Raw genomic sequence first — 22,521 nt, forward strand, 5'->3', positions numbered from 1 at the left:
TGTTAGAACATGCTCAATCAAAGAGGTAGGTTTTAAGATTTCTCTTCAAGAAACAGAGAGAGATGGAAAATTGCTGAGCTTTAGGGAAGATGTTTCAGATGTTGCCAGACCTGCTGAGCTTTTCCAGCAATTTCTGTCTGTGTATTATTTAGGAAGATTAAGCATAGTGCCTCGGGTGGTGAAGACATAGCTACCAGTAGTGGGGTGATTAAAACTGGAGATGCACCACAGGGTCATAATTAGAGGAGTATAGAGATCTCTGTGGCTTGTTTGTAAGGTTGGAGAACATCAGAGGTATATCCTGTGGCAACTAATCTCTCTGGAAAGGAATTTCTCCAGATCTCTCTCCCTACCTCCCACCTACGTGGTTATAATATGAGGCAACTTTCACTTTGTGGAATGGAGTTCTACTCAGGTCTGTGAATTTTATGCAGCTGTCATAATTTATAAATTACGGATTCACTATTCAGCAAGGAATGAAATGGTGTAAGGGTCAGAACAGAAGAAAAAACTGTGACAGTAGGAAACCATTCTACTGACCAAAGTTACAATTCAAACTGGAAGGTTTGAGTGTACTAATCATAGTCTACCTCCTGTTGGAAAAGGAAGCTTGACAACCTGGAATACATGCTACTTCACAATCACTTTGCCAAACCACATGCTGCCAACCTGTATTCAATGGCTGTGAATAAACTCTCCAACTGCTAGTGGGATATCCCATATAGAGTAAACAGTGAGATTGGTGGTGCAGTTGGGGTACTATATTTTGCTGGAAAGATTGCAATGTTTCTGCTAAATTGTATCATGGGACTCTAAATATTGAGGATGAAGTTAATTAGAAATTTTATTTCAAGTTATAAAATAGCTTGGTTTAGTTAAATTATTCAACAGAAAATGTGTCAGATTTTATCTATAACTGGGAATAGAGGGGTGTACTTTTGATGAAAGAGAGAGACGAAAAGTTAAAACCCAGTGGCTGTCTGGAGAAGAACTTTGAAATGTCACACCTGCTTGGGGTCAAAAGTGTTTCAATAAGTGAAAAAGCACTATAAATTGAATTGTAATCTTATGGGAGTTGATTCAAACTGTGAACATGATGGAAAAAAGACAACAGTCTGGATGAAAGACAGATTTCATTTTGAACTTTCAAGTTTTCAAATATTTTCCATTTTTGACAGAGAGTAAGCGATGAAAAGTGAGCTTCAACCCTTGTCAGCGTACATGAGTGGCCTGATGTGTGGGTTAGTGTGCTGTGAAGGTCACAGCTTTGAGAACAGCCAGTAAAACACCTCTGCTGGTAAAGAAAAGGAAAATAACTCTTTCCCTCAGCATGCAGGCCAGTCAAAAACAACCAGGACAACAGAACTTTAGTCAACCTTCAAAGTTGAGAATCTTGAAATCGATTGGCTAACTACCAACATCAAAATTACTGGTAACATCTACTGCTACAGCCACAACATTCAATTATCTCCTGTTAGCGAGCTACCCATAGAGATCGATCTGTATATTTTCTAGCATTTACCTTTCTTTGGAGTTACTTCTTTTCTCTAAACTGTGAGCAAGGTGGTAACCAGCAGGCTGTTTCCTTTTCCATGTTAGATCTGACACCATGAGGTGTCATGGCGTCCAAGGTCAATGCTGAGGGCTCCAAAACAATTCCCTCTCCCACTGATCACTGTGTCACTACCTGTGGTGTGCCTATCCTGGCAGAGGGATAAGACGCGTGATGGTGGCGCGTGGGACACTGTCAAATAACAAAAGTTGGAGGTGACTAAGGTCAGTATTAAGAGAACATATCCCAGAGCCAACGCTGCTCAGTGAATGCCACACTTTCTCACAGTATCTGACCTTCCTCTGATTTCATCACAATGTTTGTTGAACTGAACATAACTGAAATGGCCTGCTTTAGAACTGGGTGCCCCGAAGATTTGAACACTATGAGGGAATCCGCCTTTATATGCATTATGAACAGGAAGATGATGAGGACATGACAGAGTTAGATTGGAAAAAGAGTGTGAGACAATGTGAACGATGGTTGCAGACAGCTGAAATGACCCATTGGTATCTATTCTACAGAATTTATCCGACCTTGCAACTGAGCTTAAATTTCATGACTTTCAAAAATTCATCTTCTTTGTATTATCATCCTCACCTTAATTATTCTCTCAGATCTCAAATGCAGGTCCCATTGAACACCCATCACCAAGAAATTAGGATTCCTATTCTCTGTGCTTTCCTGTTCTGTTATACCAAAATTCCAAAAAGGTATTACATAATCTTGTGCTTCCTACATTCTCATGATTGCAATCTAAATTCATCACAATTGGTTACCCAGACTCATCTTTTCTCAAATCTCAAAACTATGCAATGTATCCATTTTTGTTTTCATTACAGATTCCAGCATCTGCAGTAATTTGCTCTTGCACGGTATCACCTTCCATTGATTCTTTCTCCAGTAATCCCTGGGTAAGGTTTAAACTCCAGCCTTGTCATCGATCTTCCATGGTTGGATTTTCCTCATCTCCTTTGTGTTTTTGAATTTTGGTAGTTTTCCTTCTCAACTGTTTTCTCATTTTAAGAACCAATCTAACAAAGCTGGATTTTAATTGAATACAATACAAAACAGAAAAGATTGAAAAAATGTTGAAAACAGCGAATGTACCATATCATCCACTATTAAAATTGTGACTATTCCCTGCTTTTGGAATAACATACTGTGCAACAATGTTTCCAGCGATGGCGATTTTGCTTCAAAGCCCGTTCTTGGCAAAAGCATGTGGAGTGTGCTATTTAACAACCTCCTGACTTCATACCTGTCTGCTCCCTGCTGTATGTAGGTCGTCCTGCAATCCAATCCTCAAGAAACACTGTTTTGTCCTTGTTGTGCGATCCCGGACCTTGAAGCCAGACGTTCAAACATTAGTAAACAATGGAGGGAGAGAGAGAGAGAGAGAGAGAGAAAGACTTTTATAAATCCAGCACTTTCCACGCTCAACCTGAACTCAATCGTCTTCTTGTGTTGTCAGTCGCTTGGGATATTCACACAACAGGTAGCCTCATGCAAATCAGCTTCACTTTAACTTTTGAACTCCGCTCCCGTGATAGGTCAAATTATAATTTCAAAACCACGACTCAACTTCAAAGAAAAAAATATTCCAAATGGACAGTTAAGACACTCCTGATAAACAAATCAGGTAATCGAATGGGCAAAGTTACGTTGGAATCGATCGGCCAATGTATTTGGCTGAGTGCCTAATCCCACAATGTTCAGTCACAGCACTTCAGTGGGTAAGTGCTGGGTGATTTGGTGCGTAACCTGGACCAAAGAAAAATTAAATTATACAAATTGGTTCAGCATCAAATCGCTACTCGGCCATTTCAGGTCTGCGCCTGGCTGATTTTTTTTATCGACGAGGGGTTTTGCTGCGTCTAGTCACTCGCCCATTGGACCTGAAGAATGGAAGATTTATCACGGTTCCGGCTTCTGTTTTCAATACAGCAGCTGCTGACTGGATGTTGTGTGGGTGTGTACATGCAGGGAGGGCAGAATGCAGAGGAGAAGAGTTAAAGAGACAATGAGAGGGTATTTCTCATGAAAACAAAATTGTGATTAGCTGTCATGATTTTCACAGTCAATTGCAGGGAATCCTGCAGCGAGTGACTCCCCAAAGCCTCTCCATCATCCACAATTCACCTGTGTGATGGAATGCTGCTCGCTTGCCTGGTTAACTGTAGCTAGGTTAAAAACAATGACTGCAGATGCTGGAAACCGGATTCTGGATTAGTAGTGCTGGAAGAGCACAGCAGTTCAGGCAGCATCCGAGGAGCAGTAAAATCGACGTTTCGGGCAAAAGCCCTTCATCTGCAACACCACACAAGAGACTGGACCCCATCCAGGACAAAGCAGCTCAGTAGCTCAATCCTAGTCCACCACCTTCAAAATTCACTCTCTTCTTCACTGACGTGCAGTATTAGCAGTGTGTACCATCCACAAGAAATTCACCAAGGCTTTTAAGGGTAAACCATATTTAGATTAGATTATTTACAGTGTGGAAACAGGCCCTTCAGCTCAACAAGTCCACACTGATCCTCAGAAGAGCAACCCACTCAGACCCATTCCCCTACATTTACCCCTTCACCTAACACTACGGGCAATTTAGCATGGCCAGTTCACCTAACCTGCACATTTTTGGACTGTGGAAGGAAACCGGAGCACCCGGAGGAAACCCACGCAGACACGGGGAGAATGTACAAACTCCACACAGTCAGTTGCCTGAGGTGGGAATTGAACCCATGTCTCTGGCGCTGTGAGGCAGCAGTGCTAACCACTGTGCCAACGTATTGCTGTGGCTCTGGAGTCATATGTTGACCAGAATAAAGAACAAATAGGCCTCCAAACCTGTGACACTACATTTTGCCCTTCCATACTAAAACTGTCTTCACTTACAGGATCTGTATCCCTCTATTCCCTTCCTAGTCATGTATTTGTCCAGGTGCTTCTTGAATGCTGCTGGTGTGGCTGCTTCCACCACCTCCTCTGGCAGCACCTTACAGGCATTCACCTCCCTTTGTGTGAAAAACATGTCCTTTAAACATCCCCCCTCCTAGCTTGAACTTGTGTCCCTGAGAAATTGATTCCTTTACCCTAGGAAAAAGCCTCATACTTTCTACCCTATCCATGCCATTCATAATCGCATAAACTTCTATCAAGTTGCCCATCAATGTCCTGAGCTCCAGTGAAAATAAATCCAGTCTATTCAATTTTTCATAGCTACAATGCCCCATTTCAGGCAACATCCTGGAAAGCCTTTCCTGTACCCACTCCAAAACATCCACGTCCTTCTGGGAATATAGTGACCAGAACTGTGTTCAATATTCCAAATGTGGCCTAACTAAAGTTTTATAAAGCTGCAGCATAACTTATATCTATCCTTATACTTGATGCCCTTTCCAATGAAGGCAAGTATGCTATAGGCCTTTTTAATTACCTTGGAGAAAGTGAGGACTGCAGATGTTGGAGATCAGAGTTGAAAAGCGTGGTGCTGGAAAAGCACAGCAGGTCAGGCAGCATCCGAGGAGCAGGAGAATCCATGCCTCCAACTGATCTACATCCTGCCTAAAATGTTGATCCTCCTGCTCCTCGGATGCTGCTTAAACTGCTTTTCCAGGGCCACACTTTTCAACTTTTTTACTACCTTATTGACCTGTGCTGCCACCTTCAGTGATCTAAGGACCTGCACACCCAGATCCCTCTGCATATCAATACTCCTAAGGGTTCTGCCATTCACTGTATAATTTCCATCCATACTTGACCTTCCAAAATGCATCATCTCAAATTTGTCCAGATTTAACTCCATCCATTTTTCTGCCCATGCCTCCAACTGACTTATATCCTGCTGTATCCTCTGACAATCCTCCCTATCCGCAACTTCACCAATCTTTGTATTGCCCACAGACTTACTAATTAGACCAGCTACATTTTCCTCCAAATCATTCATGCAGATCATGAACAGCAGAGGTCCCAGCACTGATCTCTGTGCAACATCATTAGTCACAATTCTCCATTCAGAAAAACATCCTTCCACTGTTACCCTCTGTCTCCTATGACTAAGCCAGTTCTGTATCCATCTTGCCAGCTCACCGGATGGGATCGATCCCAGGTTGCTGAGGGAAGTGAGAGAAGAAATAGCTGGATCCCTGACAGAAAATCTTTGTAGCATCCTTAAACACAAGTGAGGTGCCAGAGGACTGGAAGGTTGCTCATGTTGTCCCCCTGTACAAGTAGGAATATTCCAGGTAACTACAGACCAGTGAGCCTGTAGTCAGTGGTGGGAAAGTTGCCGGAGAAGGTACTGAGGAATAAAATCTATTTATATTTGGAAAAGAATGGGCTTATCAGTGATAGGCAACAAGCTTTTGTGTGGGAGATTGTGCCTGACCGACTTAACAAAGTTCTTTGAGAAAGTGACCAAGCTGATAGATGAAAGAAGGGCTGTAGATGTTATATACATGGACTTTAGTTAGGTTAAGGTTCCCATGGTAAACTAATGGAGAAGCTGAAGTCACATGGTGCGCAGGGTGTTCTAGCTGGGTGGATAAAGAACTGGTTGAGCAACAGGAGACAGACAGTAGTAGTTGAAGGGAGTTTCTCAAAATGGAGAAAGGCGACCAATGGTGTTCCACAGGGATCAGTGCTAGGGCCACTGTTGTTTATGATATACATAAATGATCTGGAAGAGGGCACTATTGGTATGATCAGCAAGTTTACAGATGACACAAATATTGATGGAGTAGCAGAAAGCATAGGAGAATATCAAAGAATACAGGAGAATATAGATAGACTGGAGAGTGGGGCAGGGAAGTGGCAGATGGAGTTCAATCCAGACAAATGTGAGGTGATTTGGGAAGTCTAATTCTTGAGCAAGTAATACAGTAAATGGAAGAACCTTGGGAAAAGTTCGTGAGCAGAGAGATCTGGGAGTTCAGGGCCATTGTATAATGAAGATTGTTGCATAGGTGGTTAGAGTGGTCAAGAGGGTATATAGTATGTTTGCCTTCATTGGACGGGATACGGAGTATAAGAGCTGGCAGGTTATATTAAAATTGTACAAGCCATTAGTTCGGCTGCACTTAGAATACTGTGTACAGTTCTGGTTACCTCATTACCAAAAGGATGTGGATGCTTTGGAGACGGTACAGAGAAGTCCATGAGGATGTAGACTGGTATGGAAGGTGCTAGCTATGAAGAAAGGTTAGGATTGTTTTCATTAGAAAAAAAAGGAGAGTGACAGGGGACCTGAATGAGGTCGACAAAATCATGAAGGGTATAGATAGGATAGATAAAGATAAGCTTTTTCCTGGGTGAGGGATTCAATAACAAGAGGTCACACTTTCAAGGTGAGTGGTGAAAAGTTTAAGGGGGTTACACATGGCAAGTACTTCACACAGAGGGTGGTAGGTGTTTGGAATGCGATGCCAGCAGAGGTGGTCGAGGCAGGCACGATAGATTCATTTAAGATGCGTCTGGACAAATGCATGAGGTGGTGGGAAGTGGAGGGATACAGATGCTTAGGAATTGGATGACAGGTTTAGACAGTAGATTTGGATCAGCTCATGATTGGAGGGCTGAAGGACCTGTTCCTGGGCTGTAAATTTTCTTTGTTCTTTGTTCGCCCAGATATCATGTGACTTTACTTGTTGTACCAATCTGCCACGAGGGACATTATCAAAAGCTTTAGGCAACATCAACCGCTTTTCCCTCATCAAACATCTTTGTCACCTCCTCAAAAAGTTTGATCAAGTTAGTGAGGCATGACCTCTCCCACACAAAACCATACTGTCTATCACAAATAAGTCCATTTGCTTCTAAATGCATATATGTCACTGAGAATCTTTTTCAATAATTTCCTTACCACTGACGTGAGACTCACAGGCCTGTAATTTCCAGGATTATGCCTGCTACCCTTCCTAAACAATAGGACAACATTGGCTGTTGGCAGTAGGAGTATACTTAAGAGAAAAATCAGGAGGGCGAAAAGGGGACACGGGATAACTTTGGCAAATAGAGTTAAGGAGAATCCAAAGGGTTTTTACAACTACATTAAGGCCAAATGGGTAATGAGGGAGAGAATAGGGCCCCACAAAAATCAGCAAGGTGGCCTTTGTATGGAACTGCAGAAAATGGGGGAGATACTAAACGAGTATTTTGCATCAGTATTTACTATGGAAAAGGACATGGACGATATCGACTGTAAGGAAATAAATGGTGATATCTTGAAAAAATATTACAGAGGAGGAAATGCTGGATGTCTTGAAATGCATAGAAGTGGATAAATCCCCAGGACCTGATCAATTGCACCCTAGAACTCTGTAGGAAGCTAGGGAAGTGATTGCTGGGCTTCTTACTGAGATATTTATATCATCGATAGTCACAGGTGAGGTGTTGGAAGACTGGAGGTTGGCTAACGTCTTGCCACTGTTTAAGAAGGGCAGTAAGGCCAAGCCAGAGAACTATAGACCAGTGAGCCTGATGTCGGTGTTGGGCAAGGTGTTGGAGGGAATCCTGAGGGACAGGATGTACATGTATTTGGAAAGGCAAGGACTGATTAGGGATAGTCAACATGGCTTTATGTGTGGGAAATCATGTCTGACAACCTTGATTGAGTTTTTTGAGAAGTAACAAAGAGGATTGATGATGGCAGAATGGTAGATGTGATCTATATGGACTTCAGTAAGACGTTCATCAAGGTTCACCATGGGAGACTGGTGAGCAAGGTTAGATATCATGGAATATAGGGAGAACTGGCCATTGGATACAGAACTGGCTCACAGGTAGAAGACAGAGGGTGGGGGGGGAGGGTTGATTTCAGACTGGAGGTCTGTGACCAGTGGAGTGCCACAAGGATCAGTGCTGGGTCCAATACTTTTCATCATTTATATAAATGATTAGGATAAGAGGTAGAGTTAGTAAGTTTGCTGATGACACGAAAATTGGAGATATAGTGGACAGCGAAGGAGGTTACCTCAAATCACAACAGGATCTTGACCAGATGGGTCAATGGGCTGAGAAGTGGCAGATGGAGTTTAATTTAGATAAATGTGAGGCGCTGCATTTTGGGAAAGCAAACCTTAGCAGGACTTATACACTTAATGGTAAGGTCCTAGGGAGTGTTGCTGAACAAAGAGGTAATCCAAGATGGAGAATGGGAAAAATTTCTGGCTGTAAGAGCTGCTCCTTTTTTTGAGGTATTTTAGGTGTTGGAGGTGATTTCCTCAAATTCCAGGAATAGCAATTATTGTTTTATATGCTGTTGCATTATTTTGGAACTTTGGAAAACAAAAGTTAAAATAACAGCAGTTTTAAAAGTGAGAAGACCAGACAAAGGAAGCACATGGTGAGGACAGTGCAGGAGCGAGAGAGAGAGAGAGAACCTGCACAGTTACTGCCTTTGCTGTATTTGAATTCATGTATCACTGGACACCGGAGTGCATCTGGAAAAATTAACAAACAGTGAATTTCACAACTAATCTTGGAGGAACCGGTTTGGGTGAAGTTCACAACAAGGAATCAGATAAGTTAATTGTTGTTTGAAGTCTGTCCAAGAGAAAGGCTGTATCAGTGAGTACAGTAGGTTCTTTCTTGATTATATGTTTTTGGAGATAAGTCTTTTGATTAAACTTAAAATATAAGCCATAGCTCTTAATTTAATCTGGGGCAGTGTTTGTAGAGGAATAAGATGGTGTTATTTTCTGGGTCTGTAGATTGTGAAGGAGCAAAAATGGCCTTTGCAGTGATATGCACTTCTTGTCAGATGTGGGAGTTTAAAGAGAATTTAAGGATTACTGCGGATTATATCTGCCATAAATGCTGTTATGCGAATCTTATCAGATCAAGTGGATCAGTTGGAGAGACAGATAGAAGCGATGAAGAATTTGCAACAGCAACAGCATGTGATGGATGGTGGTTATAGGAAGGGGGGAAAGTCTCAGATACAGTCACATAGATGGGTTAACTCCAGGAAGCATAAGAGAGGTCGGCACCTAGGGCAGGAGTCTTTTGTGGATATACCCATTTCAAACAGGTAAGCTGTTTTGGAAAATGTAGGGGATGATGGATTCTCAGGGGAATGTAGCACGAACAGCCAAGTTTCTGGTGTTGAGACTGGCTCTAATGCAACAAGGGGTACGTTGGTTTCCAAGAGATCAATTGTGTTAGGGGATTCTGTACTCCAAGGTACAGATAGACGTTTCTGTGGCCAGCAGAGAAAAAGCAGAATGGTGTGTTGTTTGCCTGGTGCCAGGATGAAAGGTGTCTCAGAGAAGGTGCAGAATGTTCTCACGGGGGAGAGGGGCCAGCAAGAGGTTATTGTCCACATTGGAACCAATGATATAGGAAGGGAAAAGGTTGAGATTCTGAAGGGAGATTACAGAGAGTTAGGGAGAAATTTAAAAAGGAGGTCCTCAAGAATTACTCCCAGTGCTACGAGCTAGGGAGGGCAGGAATAGGAGGATAGAGCAGATGAATGCATGGCTGAGGAGCTGGTGTATGGGAAAAGGATTCACATTTTTGGATCATTGGAATCTCTTTGGAGTAGAAGCGACCAGTAAAAGAAGGATGGATTGCACCTAAATTGAAAGGGAATTATACTGGCAGGGAAATTTGCTTGAACTGCTTGGGAGGATTTAAACAAGTAAGGTGGCGGGGGGGTGACCCAGGGAGAAAGTGAGGAAAGAGATCAATCGGAGACGGGTACAACTGAGAACAGAAGTGAGTCAAACAGTCAGGGCAGGCAGGGACAAGGTAGGACTAATAAATTAAACTGCATTTATTTCAATGCAAGGGGCCTAACAGGGAAGGCAGATGAACCCAGGGCATGGTTAGGAACATGGGACTGGGATATCATAGCAATTACAGAAACATGGCTCAGGGATGGGCAGGACTGGCAGCTTGATGTTCCAGGATACAAATGCTACAGGAAGGATAGAAAGGGAGGCAAGAGAGGAGGGGGAGTGGCATTTTTGATAAGGGATAGCATTACAGCTGTGCTGAGGGAGGATATTCCTGGAAATACATCCAGGGAAGTTATTTGGGTGGAACTGAGAAATAAGAAAGGGATGATCACCTTATTGGGATTGTATTATAGACCCCAAAATGGTCAGAGGGAAATTGAGAAACAAACTTGGAAGGAGATCTCATCTATCTGTAAGAATAATAAGGTAGTTATGGTTGGAGATTTTAACTTTCCAAACATCGACTGGGACTGCCATAATGTTAAAGGTTTAGATGGAGAGGAATTTGTTGAGTGCGTACAAGACAATTTTCTGATTCAGTATGTGGATGTACCTACGAGAGAAGGTGCAAAAATTGACCTACTCTTGGGAAGTAAGGCAGGCCAGGTGATTGAGGTGTCAGTGGGGGAGCACTTTGGGGCTAGCGACCATAATTCTATTCGTTTTAAAAACGTGATGGAAAAGGATAGACCAGATCTAAAAGTTGAAGTTCTAAATTGGGGAAATGCCAATTTTGACGGTATTAGGCAAGAACTTTCAAAAGCTGATTGGAGGCAGATGTTTGCAGGTAAAGGGACGGCTGGAAAATGGGAAGCCTTCAGAAATGAGATAACAAGAATCCAGTGAAAGTATATTCCTGTCAGGATGAATGGGAAGGCTGGTAGGTATAGGGAATGCTAGATGACTAAAGAGATTGAGGGTTTGGTTAAGAAAAAGAAGGAAGCATATGTCAGGTATAGATAGGATAGATCGAGTGAATCCTTAAAAGAGTATAAAGCAAGTAGCAGTATAGTTAAGAGGGAAATCAGGAGGTCAAATAAGGGACATGAGATAGCTTTGGCAAATAGAATTAAGGAGAATTGAAAGGGTTTTTACAAATATATTAAGGACAAAAGGGTAGCTAAGGAGAGAATAGTGCCTCTCAAAGATCAGCAAGGTGGCATTTGTGTGGATCCACAGAAAATGGGGGAGATACTAAATGAATATTTTGCATCAGTATTTACTGTGGAAAAAGATAAGGAAGATATAGACTGTAGGTAAATAGATGGTGACATCTTGCAAAATGTCCAGATTACAGAGGAGAAAGTGCTGGATGTCTTGAAATGATTAAAGGTGGATAAATCCCCAGGACCTGATCAGGTGTACCCGAGAACTCAGTGGGAAGGTAGAGAAGTGATTGCTGGGCCTCTTGTTGAGATATTTGCAGGTGAGGTGCTGGAAGACTGGTGGTTGGCAAACGTGGTACCACTGTTTAAGAAGGGCGGTAAAGACAAGCCAGGGAACTATAGACCAGTGAGCCTGAGTCGGTGGTGTGCAAATTGTTGGAGGGAATCCTGAGGGACAGGATGTACATGTATTTGGAAAGGCAAGGACTGATTAGGGATCGTCAACATGGCCATTTGCATGGGAAATCATGTCTCACAAACTTGATGGAGTTTTTTGAAGAAGTAACAAAGAAGATTGATGAGGGCAGAGCAGTAGATGTGATCTATGTGGACTTCAGTAAGGTGTTCGACAAGGTTCCCCATGGGAGACTGATTAGCAAGGTTAGGTCTCATGGAATACAGGGAGAACTAGCCATTTGAATACCAAACTGGCTCAAAGGTAGAAGACAGAGGATGGTGGTGGTGGGTTGTTTTTCAGACTGGAGGTCTGTGAACAATGGAGTGCCACAAGGATGGGTGCTGCGTCCTCTACTTTTTGTCATTTACATAAATGATTTGGAAGTGAGCATAAGAGGTACAGTTTGTACGTTTGCAGATGACACCAAAATTGGAGGTGCAGTGGACAGTGAAGAGGGTTACCTCAGATTACAACAGGATCTTGACCAGATGGGCCAATGGGCTGAGACGTGGCTGATGGAATTTAATTCAGATAAATGTGAGGTCCTGCATTTTGGGAAAGCAAATCTTAGCAGGACTTATACACTTAATGGTAAGGTCCTAGGGAGTGTTGCTGAACAAAGAGACCTTGGAGTGCAGGTTCATAGCTTCTTGAAAGTGGAGTCGCAGGTAGATAGGATAGTGAAGAAGGCATTTGGTATGCTTTCCTTTATTGGTCAGGGTATTGAGTACAGGAGTTGGGAGGTCATGTTGCGGCTGTACAGGACATTGCTTAGGCCACTGTTGAAATATTGTGTGCAATTCTGGTTTCCTTCCTATTGGAAAGATTTTGTGAAACTTGCAAGGGTTCAGAAAAGATTTACAAGGATGTCACCAAGGTTGGAGGATCTGAGCTACAGAGAGAGGCTGAACGGGCTGGGGCTGTTTTCCCTGGAGCATCGGAGGCTGAGGTGTGACCTTATAGAGGTTTACAAAATTATGAGAGGCACGGATAGGATAAATAGACAAAGTCTTTTCCCAGAGTCTGGGGAGTCCAGAACTAGAGGGCATAGGGTTAGGGTGAGAGAGTAAAAATATAAAAATGACCTAAGGAGCAACCTTTTCTCGCAGAGGGTGGTACGTGTATGGAATGAGCTGCCAGAGGATGTGGTGGAGGCTGGTACAATTGCAACATTTAAGAGGCATTTGGATGGGTATCTGAATAGGAGGGGTTTGGAGGGATATGGGCCAGGTGCTGGTAGGTGGGACATCTGGTCGGCGTTGTCAGGTTGGACCGAAGAGTCTGTTTCCACGCTGTACATTTCTATGATTCTAAAGAGACCTTGGAATGCAGGTTCATAGCTTCCTTGAAAGTGGATTCACAGGTAGATTAGATTAGATTCCCTACAGTGTGGAAACAGGCCCTTTGGCCCAACAAGTCCACACCAACCCTCCGAAGAGTAACCTACCCAGTCCCATTTCCCTCTGACTAATGTATCTAACACTATGGGCAATTTAGCATATCCAATTCACCTAACCTGCACATCTTTGGACTGTGGGAGGAAACCAGAGCACCCGGAGGGGACCCACACAGGGACAATGTGCAAACTCCCACAGACAGCTACCCGAGGCTGGAATCGCACCTGGGAACCTGGTGCTGTGAGGCAACAGTGCTAACCACTGAGCCACCGTGCCACCCCCTAGATAGAATAGTGAAGGCAGTGTTTGGTATGCTTTCCTTTATTAGTCAGAGTATTGAGCACAGGTAAGTCATGTTGTTGCTGTACAAGACATAGGTTAGGCCACTGTTTGAATATTGCGTTCAATTCTGGTCTCCTTCCTATCGGAAAGATGTTGTGAAACTTGAAAGCGTTCAGAAAAGTTTTACAAGGCTGTGGCCTGGGTTGTAGGATTTGAGCTATAGGGGTGGTTGAATAGGCTAGGGTTGTTTTCCCTGGAGCATTGGAGGCTAAGTAGTGACCTTATAGAAGTTTATATAATCATGACCGGCATCGATAAGAGTCAGGGATTCCAGAACTAGAAGACACAGGTTTAGGGTGAGAGGGGAAAGATATAAAAGACACCTAAGGGGCAATTTTTTCACTCAGAGGGTGGTATATGTATGGAATGAACTGCCAGAGGAAGAGGTGGAGGCAACATTTAAGAGGCATCTGGATGGGTGTCTGAATAGAAAAGGTTTGAAGGGTTTGAAATTCTCGGATTTCCAATATCCAGGATAGATTTTCATGTTTCTGTTCTATAGATTGCAGGCTACATGCACCCTAACTGTTCTGTGAAAAATTAAAGCCTACATGTCCTCAATCTCATCAATATATCTGTCATGATGTCCATAGTTAAAAATCACACAACACCAGGTTATAGTCAAACAGGTTTATTTGGAAGTATTAGCTTTCAGAGAGCTGCCCCTCCATCAGGTGGTTGTGGAGTTTAGGATCATAGGACTCAGAATTTATAGCAAAAGTTTATAGTGTGGTGTAACTGAAGCTATAAATTAAAAAAAGACCTAGATTGTTTTTCAATGTATAATTTCAGTTACATGACACTATAAACCTTTGCTATAAATTCTGTGTCCTACAGTCTTATACTCCACAATCACCTGATAAAGAAGCGGCACTCCGAAAGCTAGTGCTTTCGGTCCATATGGAGAGGTCAGTGACCATTAATTTTCTCTTTCCCTGGCTCTCGCTTTTCCTTTCATCCTTTGCCTGTTGGAGTAACACTTGCCCTTTACTTCCTCACTTGAGTCTTTGTAAAATTGTATTTCTCTTACATGCTCCAGTTATTTTCACTCTCTTGCTTTGTTCTTAACTTCTTTCCTATTTATTCACTTGTCTCTGTCTTGTCCTAGCTGTTGTGCTTCAACAATCTTTTCAGGAAAAGTATGTGGTTTTCTCCTTCACGCTTGTCTTCTTCTTGTCATCTCTTTTTTTTAATCTCCTCATCGTTTTTGTATGTGCGTTCCCTTTTTGTCCATCTTCCTTTCTCCCCTGGTTTTGCAAAGTGTGTGTGCACTCATTTGTAAGTACAGTCAGTTCTGCTATAACATGGCAGTTCCATTCTCATGCAATCCTGCGTTATAAGAGAATTGCCTAATAGCAGCATCATGTAAACTAATCGGGCCGGAATCACATTACAATCAAGACACACTTGCAAAGTTCGCGCTTTGGAAACAGTGTCCCCAATTTGTCAATTGCATTATGGCGAATTCACGTTTAATGAAATGCATGTTATAGCAGAACAACCTGAATTTGTCTGTTTCCATACCTTTTCCTCCTCTTGTCTATCTACATTAGGGGGCGACACAGTGGTTAGCACTGCTGCCTCACAGCACCAGGATCCCAGGTTCAATTCCAGCCTCAAGTGATTGTCTGTGTAGAGTTTGTACATTCTCCCTGTGTCTGCATGGGTTTCCTCTGGGTGCTCCAGTTTCCGCCCACAGCCCAAAGATGTGCAGGTTAGGTGAATTGCTAAATTGCCCATAGTGTTAGGCACATTAGTCAGAGGGAAATGGGTCTGAGTGGGTTACTCTTTGGAGGGTCGGTGTGGACTTGTTGGGCCAAAGGGCCTGTTTCCACACTGTAGGGATTCTAATCTCTCCCTTAAACTATCTTTTTGCCTTACAATGTTAGGCTGGAATAGCAGTTCTTCCTGTTGCTTGTAGCATTGGTACAGGTGGAAAGGCAATCCTCTGTTAATTACGTCATTACAAAACCTGATTTTCCAGAGAAAGTGAACTGGTGCAAATAATACGTTAATGCAAAGCTGCAACCAGCTCTATTCATCCACAACCTTTCAGAAACAAGTGGATCCAATTTAAATAAACTCACAGCAGCAATAAAGAAACTCAATTATTCAGACAAAGGCAAGGACTGATCAGCAAACAGTGGTATGCAATGTAGAATAGAATGGATCATTGTGTACTTGTTTTATTTACCTAGGGAGAAAGAAGGGGAAAGGAATTTAGAGAGACACAATGCACATATAGACAAGAAAAGACATTGAGGCAGAGGTAGAAACTAGGTCAGAAATAATTCAAAACCAATAGGGAAAAAAGGAGTGATATAAAATGATTCACATACATACAAAGAAATTAAATGGAGATGGTCAGAGATTTTATAAAAAGACAGGGAGTGGAAGGCTAATAGGAATAAATCGTTAAAAATCACACAACACCAGGTTGTGTGCTTCCAATTAAACCTGTTGGACTATAACCTGGTGTTGTGTGATTTTTAACTTTGTCCACCCCAGTCCAACACCAGCATCTCCAAATCAGGAATAAATAGAACAGCATACTGTGGAAGCATTCAGAATTAAAGGGCTACTCTAGTAAAGCCAGTGTAAACTACCTTTGAAGCTGAACAGAAAAAAGAAAGAAGGATTAATAAATGGATTTTAAATATTTTTATGTTTGTTACCACCTAGTCTTTAAAATTACCACTATATGTCACTGTCAAGTTGATTGATAATTTGTGTGGTCTCGCCATTCAAGCAACTACAGCATCACGGGGGAAGCAATAACCTTGTGGTTTTATTGCTAGACTATTAATCCAGAAAACTCAGATGATGCTCTAGCGACCTGGCTTTGAATTGTGGAATTTGAACTCAATTTGAAACAAAATCCGAAATTAAGAATTTAATGATGACTATCAAACCACTGCCAATTGCTGGAAAAGCCCATCTGATTCACTAATGCCCTTTAAGGGAAGAAATCTGCCATTCTCACCTACCCTGGCTTACACATGACTCCAGACCTACAGTATTGTGGTTACCCTCAAATGCCCTGTGAATGGCCTAGCAAGCCACTCAGTTGTATTTATCGCTACGGAGTCTCAACAAAGAAATGAAACCAGACGAACCACCTGTTATTTAATTGGACACAGGAAATGACAACAGCAAGAACAGCCCTGTTGGACATGAAAGGTCCTCCTTCCTAACATCTGGGGGCTAGTGTCAAAATTGGGAGAGTTGTCAAGCAACAATCTGATCCAGCCGTACTCATAGAATGATACCTTCCAGCCAATGTCCCAGACATCACCATCGCCATCCCTGGATATGTCCTGTCTCATTGGCATCTCTGCTGGTAGTATAATGGTATAGACTCAGGAGGGAGTTGCCCTGGTGGTCCTGAACCTCATGAAGTCTCATGGCATCAGGTTAAACATGGGCAAAGAAAGCTGCAGATACAATCCTCCCTCAGGTAATGAATCAGAACAGCTCTGTGTCGAACAATAATTAGAGGAAGCACTGAGGGCGGAAAGGGCACAAAATATACCCTGGGTAGGGGTCTTCAATGTCCATCAAGAGTGGTGTGGCAGCTACACGATTGATTGAGTTGGTTGGGTCCTTAAGGCTAGACTGGGTCTGCAGGAATCAACATACTTAACCCCATCCTTACCAATTGGCCAGTTGCAGATGCATCTGGCCATGATAATATGAGTAAGAGTGACCACTACATAGTCTTCATACGGACAAAGTCCCATCTTCACATTGAGAATACCATCCATCATGTACTGTGGCATTATCATTGTGCTTAATGGGGCAGACTTTGAACATGACTACCAAGTCAAAACTGGCATCCATGAAGTACTGTGGGCCATCAACTTCAGCAGAAGTGTACACCAGCACAATCTACAACCTCATGGCCTGGCAAATCCCCACTTTACCATTACCATCAAGCTAGGAAATTAGCCCTAGCAATTGTAGGAGGGCACACCAGGAGCGGCAGCAGGCATTCTGAAAACTGAATTGTACAGCTAAGCTTCCCAGAACCAACAGATCAGATCTATGCTCTGCAGTCCTATCACATCCAGTCATGAATGGTGGCAACAATTAAACAACTCACTGGAGGAGGGCTCCACAAATCAGTGCAAATGTTAAGGCAGAAGCATTCACAATGATCTTCAACCAGAAGTACCAGGTGGATGATCCATCTGGGTGTCCTCCAGTGGTTCATAACATCGTGGATTCCAGGATTTGGCAAACTCAATTCACTCCAGATGATATCAACAAATGGTGGAAGCAATGGGTAGTGCAAAGGCTATGGCCCTGACAACATTCAGGCATTACAATAGAAGACTTTTCTGCACCCAGAGCCACTGACATTTACCTAACAATGTAGAAAATTGACCAGGTATACCCTGTCTGCAAAAAACAGGACAAATCCAACTTGGCCAACTACTGCTCCATCAGTCTATTCTCGATCATCAGTAAAATGATGGAATGTGTCATCAACAGTTTTATCAAGCAGCACCTGCTCAGCAATAATCAGCTCAGTGACACCCAGTTTGGATTCTGCCAGGGTCACTCAGCTTCTGATCTCATCACAGCCTTGCTTCAAACATGGATTTCTAGAGGTAAGGTTAAAGTGACAGCCCTTGACATCAAGGCTGCATTTGACCATGTGTGGCATCAAGGAGCCTGAACAAAACTGGAATCAATGGAAATCAGAGGCAAACATGCTGCTGGTTGGAGTCATACCTGGCACAAAGGAAGATGGTTGTGGTTATTGGACGCCAGTCATCTCAGCTTCAGGATATCTCTGCAAGTGTTCCCCAGAGAAGTATCCTGGGCCCAACCATCTTCAGCTGCTTCATCAAAACCTTCCCTCAATCATAAAGTCGGAAGTGGGGATATTTGGCAGTGATTGCATTATATTCAGCACCATTTGTGACTCCTCAGATACTGAAGCAGTCCATGTTCAAATGGAACACAATCTGGACAATATTCAGGCTTCAGCTGGCAAATGACAATTAATATTAGCACGGCACAAATACCAGGCAATGACCATCACAAATAAGTGGTAATGGTCATTCTAACCATCTCCTCCCTTGGCATTGACCAGTGTTACCATCACTGAATCCTCCAAAATCTATATACTAGCTGTTACTTTGACCAGAAACTCAACTGGACTCACATAAACACAGAGGCTAGGAATCCTGTAATGAGTATCTCACCTCTTGACTACCCAAACCCTGTCCACCATCTACAAGGCACAAGTCAGGATTGTGATGGAATACTCTCCACTTGCCTGGATGGGTGCAGCTCCAACAACACTCAAAAAGCTCGATACCATCCAGGACAAAACAGCATGTTTCATTGCCATCATATCCACAATTGTCCATTCCCTTCACCACCAATGCTCAGTAGCAGCAATGTACAAAATGCACTTCAGAAATACACAAAGATTTCACACCAGAAATACACAGCACATTCGAAACCCACAACCACTTCCATCTAGAAGGACAAGGATAGCAGTTACATGGGAACACCATCACCTTCAAGTTTCCCTCCAAGCTACTCAGTATCCTGACTTGGAAATTTATTACTGTTTCTACACTGTTGCTGGATCGAAACCTTGGAATGCCCTCCCTGAGGGCATTGTGGGGCAATCTACAGGATGTTACCTGAAGCAGTGTGAGAAGACAGCTCACCACATTCTCAAGGGCAACTAGGAACAGGCTATAAAATGCTGGTCAGCTCGTAAATCCGATGTCTCCTGAGAGAATAAAATAAATTATGGCATGGCACTTTCCAACAGCACTAAACTGAGAACTGGTGTGGTCAAGGCTTCTATCTTTTGTCCAGAACAAAAAATAGTGATAGTTGGAGCAGAGACAGAGGAGTTTGACAGCTTAGACACTCTGTACAATGAAAATGAGGGTTTGTTTCAGATGTGTGGTTGCAATGTAAGCTTACAACAAATTGGCTGGTCATCTGGCAGAGAGGTAGCCAGCAAGAACAGGCTAATAACAAATTAGTACCTGAATGGGTTTTTGATTTCACAAAATAAGCTCTGCCTTTCAGCATGCAAAGAACTTTTCTTTGAAGTTATTTTGGGAGATGTTAATTTATTTTCCATGTGTTCTTCAAAAGTTGGGTAGTGTGACCTAACTAGTGCTCAGGTTATACTTTTCTTAAGTTGAACCTGATGTCTCGCACGAGACAACATGCAGCTTAGATGCAATTTAACTAGAAACAAAATGTCAGCAGGTCTCGCAGCATCTGTGCAGAGAAATCAGAGTTAAATCCAGTGACCCTTTCTCAGGACTGATGGTTGCTCAGAAAATGTTGATCTTTATGCAGAAGATAAGGTGGGCAAGAGGGTAAGGAGTATATGTTAGGCGGAGCTAGAACCCAAAGAGAGAGGAGAGCAGTTGGACAGGTAAAGGAGTGGATAACGGTCAGTCTTGGACAATGAATAGCTATTAGTAGGGACTGTCAGTGGCTAACAATGAGTTGTGTGTAATAGCAGATTATGTGATAACAATGTCTGGAGAATGGGGTTCGGGTAAGGACATGGGAGTAGCTCAAGCCCTAAAGTTCTTGGACTTAATATTGAGTTCAGGAGGCTGTAGGTTTCCCAAGGAGAAAATGAGGTGTTGGTCTTCAGCAAGAACAACAAAGAAGTGCTGCAGCAAGCCTGAGACAGAGATTTTGGCCAGGGAACAGGGTGGTGTCTTAAAGTGGCAGGCAACTGGAAGCTAAGGGTCTTTTTTCTTTGAGCAGAATGTAGATGTTCTGAGAAGTGATCACCCAGTCTATGCTTTGTTTCCCCAATGTAGAGGAGACCACATTGTGAGCAGCAAAATGCAGTTGACTAGGTTGAGTGAAATGTAGGTAAAGCGCTGCTTTATCTGAAGGATGTGCTTGGGCCCTTGCATGCTGAGGAGGGAGGAAGTAAGCAATTAAGTGTTACACCTCCTGCAGTTTCAGGGAAAGGTGCCATTGGGCTGTGGGGTGCGTTGGGAGTGGACCAGGGTGTCCCAGAGGAAATGATCCTTGTGGAAGGTGGACAAGGGAGGGGAGAGGAGTATGTGTCTGGTGGTGGCATCCTCCTGGAGGTAACAGAAAAAGCGGCTAATGATCCTCTGGATATGGATACTGTTGGGATGGTAGGTGAGGACAAGGGATCCCTATTGCTTTTGAAGGAGAGAAGCAAGAGGGTGGGGGCTGAAATGCAGGAAATAGGTCGAACCTGGCCAGGGCCCTGTCAACAACGGTGCTAGGGAATCCTCAGCTAAGAAAGAAGTTGGACATTTTGGAAGCTCCCTTGTTGAAGTTGGCCTCATTGGAATACAGGCAACAGAGAGGGAGCAGCTGGGAGAATGGAATAGAGTCTTTACAGAAAGCAAGTTGTGAGTATGTATGGTCAAAGTAACTGTGGAAGTCAGTTGGTTTGTAGTCGATATTAGTGGATAGCCCCAGAAATGGAAACAGGTACATCGAGGAAGGGAAGGAAGGAGTCAGAGATGGACTGAGCGAAGTTGAGAACTGAGTGGAAACTTAAGGCAAATTTGATAAACTTTTCCAAACCTGGACGAGAGAGGGAAGCAGCACCAATGATATCATCGAAAAACCAGAGAAAGAGTTGTGGGTGGGAGCCAAAATAGGACTGGAACAAGGAATGTACCACGTACTCTACAAATAACTAGGGACCATACAGGTACCCATGGCTACTCCTCTGACCTGAAAAAAGTGAGAGGAGTTAATGGAGAAGTTGTTCAGGGTGAGGATGAGCTCAGCCAAGCAGAGGAGGGTGGTGGTGAATGGGAACGGTTGAGATATTTGTTCCAGGAAGAAGTGGAGAGCTCTGAGATCATCCTGATGAGGTCAGAAGTCACAGGACAACAGGTTATAGTCCAACAGATTTATTAGGAATCACAAGCTTTTGGAGTGCTGTACTGAAAGCCTGTGGTTTCAAATAAACCTGTTGGACTATAACCTGGTGTCGTGTGACTTCTGACTTTGTCCACCCCAGTCCAACACCACTCCTCCACACCTTGACCATCCTTATAGGGGAAGGATGTGTAAAGAGATGGCACATCCATGGTAAAGAGGAGGTGACTGGAGCCAGGAAACTGGAAACTATGAAACTCACGTAAAGTGTCAGAGGAATCATTGTGTAGTGGAAACAAATGGGACCCTGGGACAAGATAATCGCCGCGAGGTTGGAGATGTGTTCTGTGGGGCAGCAGCGGGCAGAAGCAGAGGGTCTGCTGGGGCAGTCCTGTTTATGGATTCTTAAATCAGAATATGCATTAATCTTACACAATTCAATAAGGCAGTGACTGGAGTATTTCATCTCATGGCTACATGAATGACAGCTTAACCAGACTCCCAACAGTTGGATCTTCACTAAGACTGATGCCATGATGTCATTCTCCAGTGAAGCAGATGGAGAGTTCGGACGGTGGTCAGCGGTGAAGGGGATAGAGAGTCCGGACAATGGTCAGCGGTGAAGGGATGGAGAGTTTGGATGATGGTCATCAGAGAAGGGGATGGAGAGTTCAGACAGTGGTCAGCAGTGAAGGGGATGGAGAGTTCGGACAATGGTCAGTGGTGAAGGGGATGGAGAGTTCAGACGGTGGTCAGCGGTGAAGGGGAGGGAGAGTCTGAACAATGGTCAGTGGTGAAGGGGATGGAGAGTTCGGACAGTGATTAGCGGTGAAGGGGATGGAGAGTCTGGACGGTGGTCAGCGGTGAACGGGATGGAGAGTTCGGACGGTGGTCAGCGGTGAAGGGGTTGGAGAGACCATATGGTGGTCTGCAGTGAAGCAGATGGAGAGTCCAGACAGTGGTCAGCGGTGAAGGGGATGGAGAGTTCGGACAATTGTCAGCGGTGGAGGGGTGGACAGTTCAGATGGTGGTCATCAGTGAAGGTGATGGAGAG

At 43.4% G+C, this 22,521-nt stretch overlaps 1 protein-coding gene across 4 annotated transcripts in view; it reads right to left on the bottom strand.

Annotated features, from left to right (window-relative positions):
• The window catches only part of LOC132822079 (uncharacterized), a 37,600-nt gene extending 34,113 nt beyond the window's left edge, over nucleotides 1-3,487 (bottom strand). For 2 of the 4 annotated variants that reach the window (XM_060835103.1, XM_060835100.1), the window contains exon 1: nucleotides 2,814-3,487. The gene's annotated coding sequence lies outside the window, so the exon portion shown is untranslated. Of the gene's footprint in view, nucleotides 1-1,522; nucleotides 1,714-2,813 lie in introns of those variants that run through there. The other 2 variants (XM_060835102.1, XM_060835104.1) reach the window with 2 other exon arrangements.
• Nucleotides 3,488-22,521: the final 19,034 nt, after the last annotated feature.

This window comes from Hemiscyllium ocellatum, chromosome 14, assembly GCF_020745735.1.
Source record: "Hemiscyllium ocellatum isolate sHemOce1 chromosome 14, sHemOce1.pat.X.cur, whole genome shotgun sequence".
Taxonomy (NCBI): domain Eukaryota; kingdom Metazoa; phylum Chordata; class Chondrichthyes; order Orectolobiformes; family Hemiscylliidae; genus Hemiscyllium; species Hemiscyllium ocellatum.